We start from the raw sequence: 11318 nt of genomic DNA on the forward strand, positions 1-11318 counted from the left end.
TCAAAAATTTAGCAATGCGTGAGCAGAAACAAAAATATGCTTACATATCTCCTTTAGTTCAATTTTTCCTCCAGCTCTTTTTTACAGCTTACCTGCCTAATCATTGAGAACTTGAGTCTTGTATAAGAGCTACAACTTCTGACTCACCTATAGAGCAAACTAAGACAGCCCAAAGGTATGCATTAATCCTCATTTTTTTTTCCCCATTTCAAATTTTTCCTCCAGTTCTTCACAATATTTTCATAGGCATAATTCACATTGATGTTGATCTTCATGTTTTCCTGAAGAAGATCCATCCCTGGCTGCTTTTAGAAATACCCCTGAGCCAAGTCTGCACAGCTGCTAAAGATAAGCCATCAATTACTGCAGCTTGACCAACACTCCCCTTCCTGGGCAAAATTAACAATTTGGTGCAAGGAAAGTACCTTCCTCTCCCATGTGTCTTTTGACTCCTTAGATGGGTCTGGAGTCTGATCACAGCATGACTTACTGAAGGGATGTTGCTGTCTCTGCTAAAACTGATTCAGGAAGTCCAAGCTTGCTTTAACAATTACTTTGCAGTAATATTATTTTAGTGTTCTGACTTACAGTATCACCCCAATAAAAAATCTCTTTTCCATCGCAGATAGAGAAATAGCAAACTCTTCTGTGTAGCTGAGAATGAGTATTGGGAAAAGTAACTAATAACTACTTAAACTTCTCTGTTTTAAGCCACTTCAAATGTTTTGACTTCAAAATATGTAGAGTCATTTTGGATTTAACACTGTGGGATTTTCTTGTTATCTGATTAACTATTATTCTCAAACATCAATATATCCCTTTCTTGAAGGGTCTGGTTTCTAAGATGGAGTGAATATCCTGGTTTTAGTATGATTGGAGGAATTTATTAAATTCTATTAAATCTTCTTCTAAAAAAACACCTCAACTGCAAGCCTGGTGCTAAAAGGTGTGAAAATAGACACGTACAGTAATCTATACCTAAACTTTTAATATTGCATTTCCTACCACTCAGAGCTATGAACTGGATTGTAAACTGTCATTCAGATCTATCAAAACTACAGCTTGTGATACTGATCTTGTACACTTAATACCATGCCAGTAGATAACAGCTCATATTTCCCACTATATTGCCATAGAACAGCAGCTTTGAAGAAAGAGACTATTTTTAAAGACCTACCAAAACAGTAAATCAACATTTTACAAAGTAACTTCCAGGTTTTTCTGATGGATATAAAGGTATTACAAGACCATGCTGCTACCTGAGAAACCCCCACAAGATACTAATGTAGCTACTGCAGAACTGAGGAGATAATGTGATTTCCAAACTGCAAGATGTTTATCTGAACAAAATGAACACACAATTAGGACAGAAGCTAATTGACAAGACCAAAGGCTATGGCAGGAGACAGGTGACACAGGGAAACACATGTTGATGTGAACAAGATATTATCAAGACATTGTTCTACTGTCCACTGAAGTTGCAGCTTTTAATCAATCTTGAATCTGTCAAAGTGTCATCTTGGATTGTTCCCAGAAAGCAAACAATGTCTATCTGAGACTTAGGGAGACATTATGAATTTCTCCAGATTTTGCCTGGATTTGCCTATTTGTTAGTCTCCTATTTCTCTCTTATTTCAATGCTGTATCATTAAAATTTATTTTTTCTTCTAAGATACCTAACTCAAAAAATAATGTCTGTATTTTTTTCCCAAATATATAGTGGAAAGGCATATCTCTTCAATCAACTAAACTCAATTTTCTCCTACAGAATCTCTTTCTTCATAACCAATGCCTAACATATAAATTTTATTAAAAAGCCATTAAAATCAGTATTATAAAAGTACTTGATTGAATATGCATGCAATAAACAAACAAAATAAATTGCTATGCAAGTATAGTAAACTAATTCCAGTGACACTTACCCTGCTTCTGAATATAATGTGTGTTTCAGGGTAGCGCTGTACAGATTAAATATGACACAGTGGTAGGAGCCAAATCAAACTTTTTATAAACATTTGCTGCTTTTCCCATGACAACCCTCTTTTCTCCTGCTGTGTAGCTCTTTTTATGTAGAGTTCTTATGCTCCCACCTGAAATGGCTGTTTTTAGAGTTCAAGTCATACAAAGAAAGGGAATTTCTCTGCAGAACTGATGCCTGACAACTATTTTAGCTTTTCTGTAAATGAACGAATTTTCTAGTAGTTTCAAGGGAATTCTTGCACAGAGATTGAATCTTCTTTTGCACACAGATATAAGCATTAATTAGATAAACTACTTCCCTGCTAGTACTAGGTTACCTTAAAAATTTACTATTATGTAAGGTCTAAGTAAAATGTGTTAACTTTTATAGTAAGTAAACCTTTTGGGAACCCAAGATAAGATAACTGCTTAACAGTAATAGACTTAATACCATTACATGATATCAGAAACCTCTAAGAAGGCACAGAACTTAATTAATCCAAGTAAAAGAAAACTTCAAAAGCCTTTCCTGTTCCTTTCAAGCCTAAAGAATTTATCACGAATAATGTTACATTACACAGAATCTCAGGGAGTATCACAATGATTTCTCATTTATTATGAGAAGTTGTCACCATAGCAAACAATATAACACTATGAATATTAATAAGGGAGCCAATTACATCTCAGTATCAGTTCATATCAGGATGCAATGAAGTATACAATAAATACTTAATTGTTGATTTTTAAAGATTCATGGTGATTCATTCATTAATTACATTATAGAAAAACTCAGAAGATTTATGGGTTTTGGGTTTTTTTTTAAAATTAGTATTTTCCCCTTCTCTGTCTTTTTTTTTTAACCCTCCAGGAAAAAAAAATATTGCTCCAAGAAGAGGCTACCTAATAATTTACCACAACCTTCAAATTTTGATTTAGTGAGCTTTTGTTTTATGGGAAAATGTTACTCAGTTACACTTAATTAGTCATCAGTCTACACCTAAAGTCAGCAGCCATAAACACCACTTATGTACATAACCAAGGAACGGATGAATTAATATCAGTCTAAAAAACACTTAAGGAAGAAATTTGAAACATATTAATACTTAAATATTTACAGTTAATTTATATATATCTATATATATTTATATATATATATTTATATATATATATATATTTATAGTTAATTTTGGTGTTTAATACAGCTATTCAAAATAAATAGTCTCATCCAGATCCCAGATTTTTAGTACAAACGCAGTTATTTGAAATATACCTATACACATCTAAAAATAATAGTTTAGTGCTGACCCTCAATTTAGTAGTATAAAAGCTCATTGAATTTCAATAAAATTATTTGGTACAAGGGCATAAAGGAAAGAATTCCATAGTCAGATTGGGTTAACTTCGTTTGGCTTAGTTTACCCTGCTCAGAGGCACAGATCTCTGTTGAAAATGACACGTCAGCACAGATGAAATGCTAATGACTGGACATGTGCTTAGAACAACACAGAGAAACAGCTCTTGAGTGCTGCCATTACTGACAGCTCTCACCCTGAGGATGCACTTGTACTTCTCTGTAAATACCCTGCAAGGGCTGACTAGGAAATGTAAACGGTGAGGGCTGACAGGCACCCAAGCAATGCTGTGGCACCCTGTCCATGTGCAGTCTCTAACTGCAACCTTGAGCTTGAGCTTTTTGCAGACTCTTACTTCCTAATTTTGTGTAGAAGTTACATGCACCAGGACTCTGCTTTTTTAAAGTACATGAAAAGGTGGTTTAAGGGCATCAAGATATTATTGCCTCAGAGAATACATAACTTAATAACTCATTAGTTTTTATTGTATTTTCTCACATGTTTGAGCCAATTTTCTAGTAACACTGCTGTTAGACATGATTTAAACAGGAGCAAAGTACCTGACACAGTAAATATTCTCCCTGCCTTTCCCAAGAGCCTTTTCTACCCCTCATCAAGGCAGAACACCTTTTGGAGTGTCAGCTGCTCACACTGTCTTTCATACATTGCTATAGATAAAAGACACCATGAATGAAATGTAATACAGTCTGTGACAGCTGCTATGAAAGCCAAAATGAACAGTAGAGGGAACTTTTTCTTCTCACAAGTCTGCCTTTCAAAAGAAGTGAAGTGATTAGTCTAACACAGAAAAACCTCTTCCTGCTCAGAGACCACTGCTGAGTGTTCTTAGAGGCTGACTGGGCTCCCTCCTGAGCATTCAGCTCCACTCAGCAGAAGGCGATGGCAGAGAAATAATACAGTTGTCGTCACCTTATTCTTTGCCCCTTCCACCATTATGCATCATCATTTTCCACATTCAGAGAAGCAGAAAGACAGCAATTATCTTCCCCCCCCTTTCTTTCTTTCCATTGCATTCGTGTTTGTTCAGAAGAAATTGATAGAAAATATTAATTTTCCCTCTAGAAAACTTCCAGAAATGTAGGCAGCCTGTCTAGGTAAATACATTAGCTTCAAAAATGGAATCAAATGTCTTTCCTGCTTTCCAGATGAAATAGAAAAGTTACAATACCAAAATGATGTCAGGAGTTGCTTTCCTTCCTTTCTTAAAATTTCAGGAAGTCACTATGGAATAGCTGAATCCTATGTAGTCACATGCCCAGGGGTGAGAACAGGACAGGTGTACATGTATTTGCCATAAAAGAACACAGAAAAGCTAATAAACACCTGAAAAATTTTACCTGAAAATACCTAAATTTTTCTCTAATACCTAAAATTCTCTCTACAAGTTGAGGGGATGTTCATATTCCTGCCTGAAATAATTTTGTATGTATCACGCTGACATTCAGATATTTTAAAAAATTAAAATCAACAAATGATATCATACATGTCTGATGTGACAAAGTAAAATACCTGAGTTTGCTTTCTTGTATGCTGAGCCCACTTTCCATGGATGTCTGTCTGTCATTTGTATCTTGATGTGAATGTCTTGTACATTGGAGGGTTGTCTCTCTGTGCAAACCTCTGCAATCTAAATCTCTGTGGGTATCTGTAGAGAAGGAGAAAACTGCTAGAAATCTTTCAGCCTATTTTACTTCTAATTTTACTTTTTTTTGCATAAAATTAATTATCTTAATTCATAAAATCTATAGTAATAGGGAATTAGCAAAACAATTGAAAACATTATAATGATTAAATCATTTATTACAAGAACAGCAGAAAGAGTTCCAAGATGATCATCTGATTGGTACTCTAAAAATTTTGAGAGACCTATACCAGTTACTTTCTTGTTAAACGAAGTTCATTTTACAGTTTAAAAATTATCTAGGAAGAAAATTGATATTTTTAAATTTTTCAGTTCAACTTGCCAGGTATTTCTTATGGATCCATGCACAGCAGTCTGAGATCTGTGTTTTTTTGTTTGATTGAATTTTGGTTCTGAGGGTTTTGTGTGTTTGCTTTATGTAGGGAATCAGGCTCCACTATAAATTCCACACACTATTGGCCTAGAACTGAGGATGCTTTTTTTCACAAGCTCTAGGCTCTTGGGAGAAACATGACAAGTCTGCAACTGGAGGTACAAACTGATTTCCTGCAGAACATTTTGCTCTATGAATAATCCTATTGTCTTTAGTGAGAGGAAAGAGTTCATGACCCTGATTGTGAAGAAGTTTTCTTCCATGATGATGATGAGAATTTGTGTGCCCACCTCTTTCTTCCATTTTTAAAGTTTTGCTCACGGATTGGGAACAATGCTTTTATTTTCCATCACAGTGTTTACCAACACTAGGTAAACTGTCAGAAATTTATGTCATATCTTTTACTCAAAGTGAACACAACATTGTTGTGAAACACGCAAAAGATAAAGACAACACTCTGGAAAACATAACATTTCAGTTTTCCTACTTCATATGTTAATGAAAACTTTTAAATTCTAAGTATATGCAAATTATTATACTAACTAAAGTGGTCTGTACTTTGAATCCTATACGGTGATACACAGTTTCCACAATTAGCCTATTATGATTTTTCAGGACTTTGGTTTTTGCTGATCAAAGTTGTATCAGAACAATTAACTTTCTCATTTGCTAATCCCTTGGCATATCAATGCATTAGCATGGTTACTAATGCAGAAACAGGGATTAAATCTCATCATTGCTACTTTGTTCTTGTTACTTCATTTGCTAATTAACGTATACGAGATCTGTGATAATGAGTTGAATTAAAACCAAGCCTAAGACATGAGTTCTGCAAGGTATTTTCCAAAATTATTAATGAAGTAAATGTTCTGTTGACTTTTAGTAGGCTACTTGGCAAAATGACTTTTTAGCTTCCAAGACACACAAATTATTTTCCAAATTACAGCTATTACCAATTACTTCAGTAAAATTCTTTCGTTTCTTTAGCTTATACTCTTTTGTAAGTATTATATTGTTAAGAAGCAAACTACCTATTTCTGATGCTAATCTCAAGGAAAAAAGTAAGACATGTCCTTTAAATTTTCTTCTGTTGTATCTTACAAGAAATGTCACAGCGTATGTCACAGTTGAGACAACCACAATACACAAAATATCACCTTACACTTTCAGCAGGCTTTAAGCACTCACCCATACACAGTAACACCATACCACATCAGAAGGCTTCAGGCCTCTGCCCAAACACAGTGACACCACGTCACTTCAGAAGGCTGCAAGCATCTGCCATTCTTTTTTCTTTAGCCCAACCTTTCATACCCTCATGTTGATGCGGTGCCCCTGTGTGCCCTCTGCTCCCTTTGGTGGTTGGGCAGTGCCCCTGGGCACTCCGTGGCTCATTGCTGTCAGTGCTGCTCACCTGCTGCTCAGGTGCACCCATTGGGGATGAGGCTTGGCCCAGCCCCACTCCCAATTACTACAAACTGTGTGCCTACAAAGAAAGACCTAAAAAATGTGAAGGAAAATTATTTCATAAATCCCTGATTACCCTTTAAAAAACTTGAGTTTTAGAGATATGAAAAATGTTTGTAATTCAACTGCAGTGTTTATCTAAATTCAGTATTTTATTACAGTGACTTTGCAGAATTTTAAATATAGTAGGTATTAATTTTATTTAGCAGCCTTTTTTAATGGAGCTCAGTCTAGCTGGCAACAGTGAAATGTCAACTTTATTGCTTCCACAACTGACATTAGATGATACTTCTAGAAAAGGCACTGAACTACTGCTGAGAACGCATTTCCATGTTACTTCACACCGGATTTCAAGTCCAAATAAAGTCACACTATTAAAGGAACATGGGAGGCTGTTATATTTCTGCCCATTATCTGGCATTGTCAAATGAACGTCCTTCAGGAATTGTCAAAAGTAACTGCAGTCTTCTATGTAATTTGTCATAATAAAGAGGCTGTACTGATTCCAGTAACAGATTCTCAGGTGCTTATAGCTGAGCTGAGTCATTCAACAGGATAAACAATGAAAATGTACTTGTTAACTCCCAGTAGATGATAATCCTGGCTTTCTCAATAACCAAGACATAATGCTTTTGAATTCTTGCCACTGTGAAGAAAACTACAGTGTAAGAGAGACCTCTACAGGATTTTCACAGCACTCCATGACTACAGTCCCAGGGCCTGCCTTGGGAACTTTTTAAAACATATTTGTTTGAAATCAGAATACAAGCTTCAACACACAAACCAACACTCTCTCCAGGTTGCAGCCTGAATAACCAAAAATGTCAATTTATATCTTGTAAACACACAATTAGAGTTCCTATTCCAGATTTACACTAGGTTTCTGGATATGAGAATGATGTAAGGAAATAAAACATTCTGCTAATTCAACATATCAAAAAACCAAACCAAATAAAAACCGAAACGCAACTAGGGCAGAGGTTATATTTTGGAATTCTTTTCGCCAAGTAGTAAATAATAAGTAAATTTTGCTTAAAAAAAAAAGGAAAATGAAAGGGGAAAAAAAAAAAGCCTATGCTGTAGCTTATAAGGAAACTAAAATAGTCCACTGTCACTCTGTGAAAAGGTATGTATTCCACCTGATGTATTAACAGGAGTGTAATCATGCAGACTACATAAAAAAAAATCATCAAGGTTAATCAAAGACAATGCATTTTAAAAATAAATTTTAAAAATAAATTTGACAATCAAACAGCGTATGGTATAACGTCTAGTCCTCCTTTTCATATAGTTTCTTATTTATACTTCTTCACTTTTTTTTACTTTATTCTTGCATAAATTTTAGGATTAATCTTTTCAGACACAGTTCATTAGACTATTTGAAGAGTAAAATGTTAAGCTAAATTATGTTTGTGACCTTATTTGGAGATAGACCATGTAATATAGATTGATTGATAATCTTTGTAAAGTCAATCTCAGTATATCTAGAAGTAATTAATGTGTGCTGATGTATTATTTGAAGTTCAGTTTCCATTTCTACCTTCACATACACTACATTCATATATATATATATATATATATATATATATATAGTTTCCATCTTTTAAAACTTACATTGTACATTGGTCAAAGCTGATGTGCTGCAGAGCTGTAACATACAGGCTCTAGTACTGACCCTGAAGGAGGTAGTTCCTTCTTTAGCTCTGCAATCCACATGTGGGTCACCACGGAACTATGAAACTATGAAACTGCTCACCCAACTCCTTGTGGGATGTGGTTCGTTCTTGCCAGTAACAATTACCAGTATTGATTGTGAAAATGCTCTAGTGATAAATAGGCATTTAGGACTCTATAGAAGAACTGCTATTTGTTGGCATATTTCAGGAACTTAGGTGAAATTACAGGAACAGAATGGCTGAAATGCTGGACCTTAATCTGTAACTCACCAAATGGCAATGCAAAGTAGATGTCTAGTAAGATCTCATGAGAAGTTGGTGTTTTTGTGCCTTGAATCTCACTTCCATTTTTTATTACTTCAGAATGCAATCTCCACCAGGAACCTGGGCCTTCCTAGGAAAAAGAGGTTATGGACATTACCTGGGCAGGACTTATAGCATTACTCACTTTTTATTGAATGAAGTTTCCCCTAAGTCAGTAGGAGCTCCTTTATAACACCATTTTAGTATTTTCCAGCTTTTGTTGATGTACGAGTTAGTACTTCAAGTCTTCTCAGTTATCAAATTCAAAATATAACATTTGCACAATAATATAGACAAATAGACATTGTGGTTGTCAGATGATTAAGACACAACAAATATGAATACTGAAAATTACTCTTATCAACTGAGATTTTCCAGCTCCCCTTTGAACTAATGCCAAACAAGTACACTCTAGCAAGACTGAAACAATCCAAGTTAATAACCAAGCCAAAAAAAAAAAAAAAAAGCTTCTAAAGCAACACACCCTTGTATGTTATTTCTGAGTTATAAAGCTCAGAACACAACTGCACAGTTAGGACCAGGAGGACTAGGAATGTTTCACAGCAGACTATAAATGAAGGTTTAGAGGATCTGAAGAAATTAAGAAACAATCTCTTATCTTGCATCTTTGTTTGTTTAAAGATTCAGTATTTACAAGTAAGCCACAACCTCTGTGTCAGCAAGTTGTAACTCAGCAACAGCTTGGGCATCAGAGCAGAACAACTTGCCCTGGGGCTTGAAATGGCACTTGGCAGCTGTGATACAGAGCCTCTTCTAATTTAAGCAGGAATTACTTTCTTCCTCTGCTTCCATTTTCTGAGGAGGATCATTGAAATGGCAGTTCGACGTATATATTAATATTTATTAGCTCCTGTAAAGAAATGGCTATAGAAATACTGCATGAAGTCATCCTCCGGTTTTCTTTACCCCATCTTCAATTGCCTTTTTTGTGTTTTATAAATATTAAAGAAGGCAAACAATTTTTATTTGAAAGGATTAACTTAATCTTCTCTAATTCACAGTTACTTCATTAAAAACAACCTCCAGGGACTATGCATATGAATGCATATTTATTATTGAGAGGATTGAGGATTATTAGAATAGGATACCTCTTACTTTTTCCAAATTTATAAAATTTTGCAGTAATTGCAGTGTGATTCAGTATTTCCACACTCCCAGAAACCTTTTTTTTTTTTCATTTGATAAAATAAGAATTCCCTACTGAAAGCAAGTACAGTCATTCTTGTGGCCAAGTGACTATGGTAGATATGTAACTCCTGTATTGACCTAGTTTCCCAGTCATCCTTTCCTGTGTCCTCACTGTGCTAGTAATTTCTTCTGTAACAGGGCACATTTCTGTTTTCCTCTTTGAGTCAATGGTCAATTCCCACGAGAAGGAGAGCAACAGTATTTTGCCAATTTTAATAGAGATTTACTCAAGGTCACAAAATGAAGAGCCAGACCATGGAACTTGATCTAAAATTCTTTCACTCTAATCATATAAACCACACATGCCTGTTTCTCTAATTGTTCCTAAGTTCTGCTGAACCCTAACTCACCTTCTGTGTTATACCTGGCCCAGGATCTGAGCCATTTCTCTGGGGTACATGGCTGATGAGTATCAGTTGTCACTTTGAGAGCCACACATGCATTATGCCTTAATATTACAACTGAAGCAAAGGAATTAGAAGTATACAATGATCACAAATGTTGTTATCTGGGGAGTCCAAGAATGGGAAATGTATTGGATTTTTATATTTCCACAGAAAGTCAACTTACATCTGTTGCATATTCCACTGTGGCAAGGGGAATCCATAAAACTCCTAAAATGCTATCCCAGAGCAAGCCTTTCTTCCACAGCTCTATAATGAAGCCCTTTCCATCAGCATGGATTTCACTATTAAGAATGAATACAGAGATCATTAAACTGAAAATTTAATCTCAACTGCTCAGCAATCTATCATAGCAATTTAATATTATCTTCTTGCAGCAGATACAGAGGTAGAGGTTTTTCAGTACACTTGTAAAATACAAACTAGCAGGATGAACACAGATGTCAGACTGAACAAGCCAAATTTCAAGTCATATTGTTCAGGATTGCCTTTATGAAATGATGAGAAGAGTTCTGCTGGAACAATGGGAAAACATCTCTCAACTTCAAAAGTTGCAGATCCAGACTCTACTTTAGTTGTAATTACAGGATACATGCATTTTATTACTAGCTGACTTTGACCAAAAAAATACCATACCACAACCATATTTTTCAAGAATGAAAAATCAAATTTCACCAATCCATATCACTCCCTCATGACATTGAATTATTATTAAGAGAGAGGTCATTTCCTCAGGGAATGTTCCCCATTTCAGACCAGTTATGTAAATATGAACAATATAATAAAGTAGGTATTGGTGTCTCTGCTTGACTCATTTAATGTAATCTCTGTTAATTTTAAGTAGTAAAACTTATCTTCAACTTACTTGTGTAGGGTACCACAGAGCATTACTATGTACTTAATGTCATCAGG

General features: G+C 35.1%; 1 long non-coding RNA gene across 1 annotated transcript; it reads right to left on the minus strand.

The window, feature by feature from the left end:
- Positions 1–4885: 4885 nt before the first annotated feature.
- LOC110474214 (uncharacterized) lies at positions 4886–10631 on the minus strand. The gene is made up of 3 exons (XR_002466041.1): positions 10573–10631; positions 8761–8884; positions 4886–4977 (listed from the first exon to the last, which is right to left on the minus strand). It is a non-coding gene; the product is annotated as an uncharacterized LOC110474214 (long non-coding RNA).
- Between the last annotated feature and the right edge of the window lie 687 nt (positions 10632–11318).

This window comes from Lonchura striata, chromosome 11, assembly GCF_046129695.1.
Source record: "Lonchura striata isolate bLonStr1 chromosome 11, bLonStr1.mat, whole genome shotgun sequence".
Classification (NCBI taxonomy): domain Eukaryota; kingdom Metazoa; phylum Chordata; class Aves; order Passeriformes; family Estrildidae; genus Lonchura; species Lonchura striata.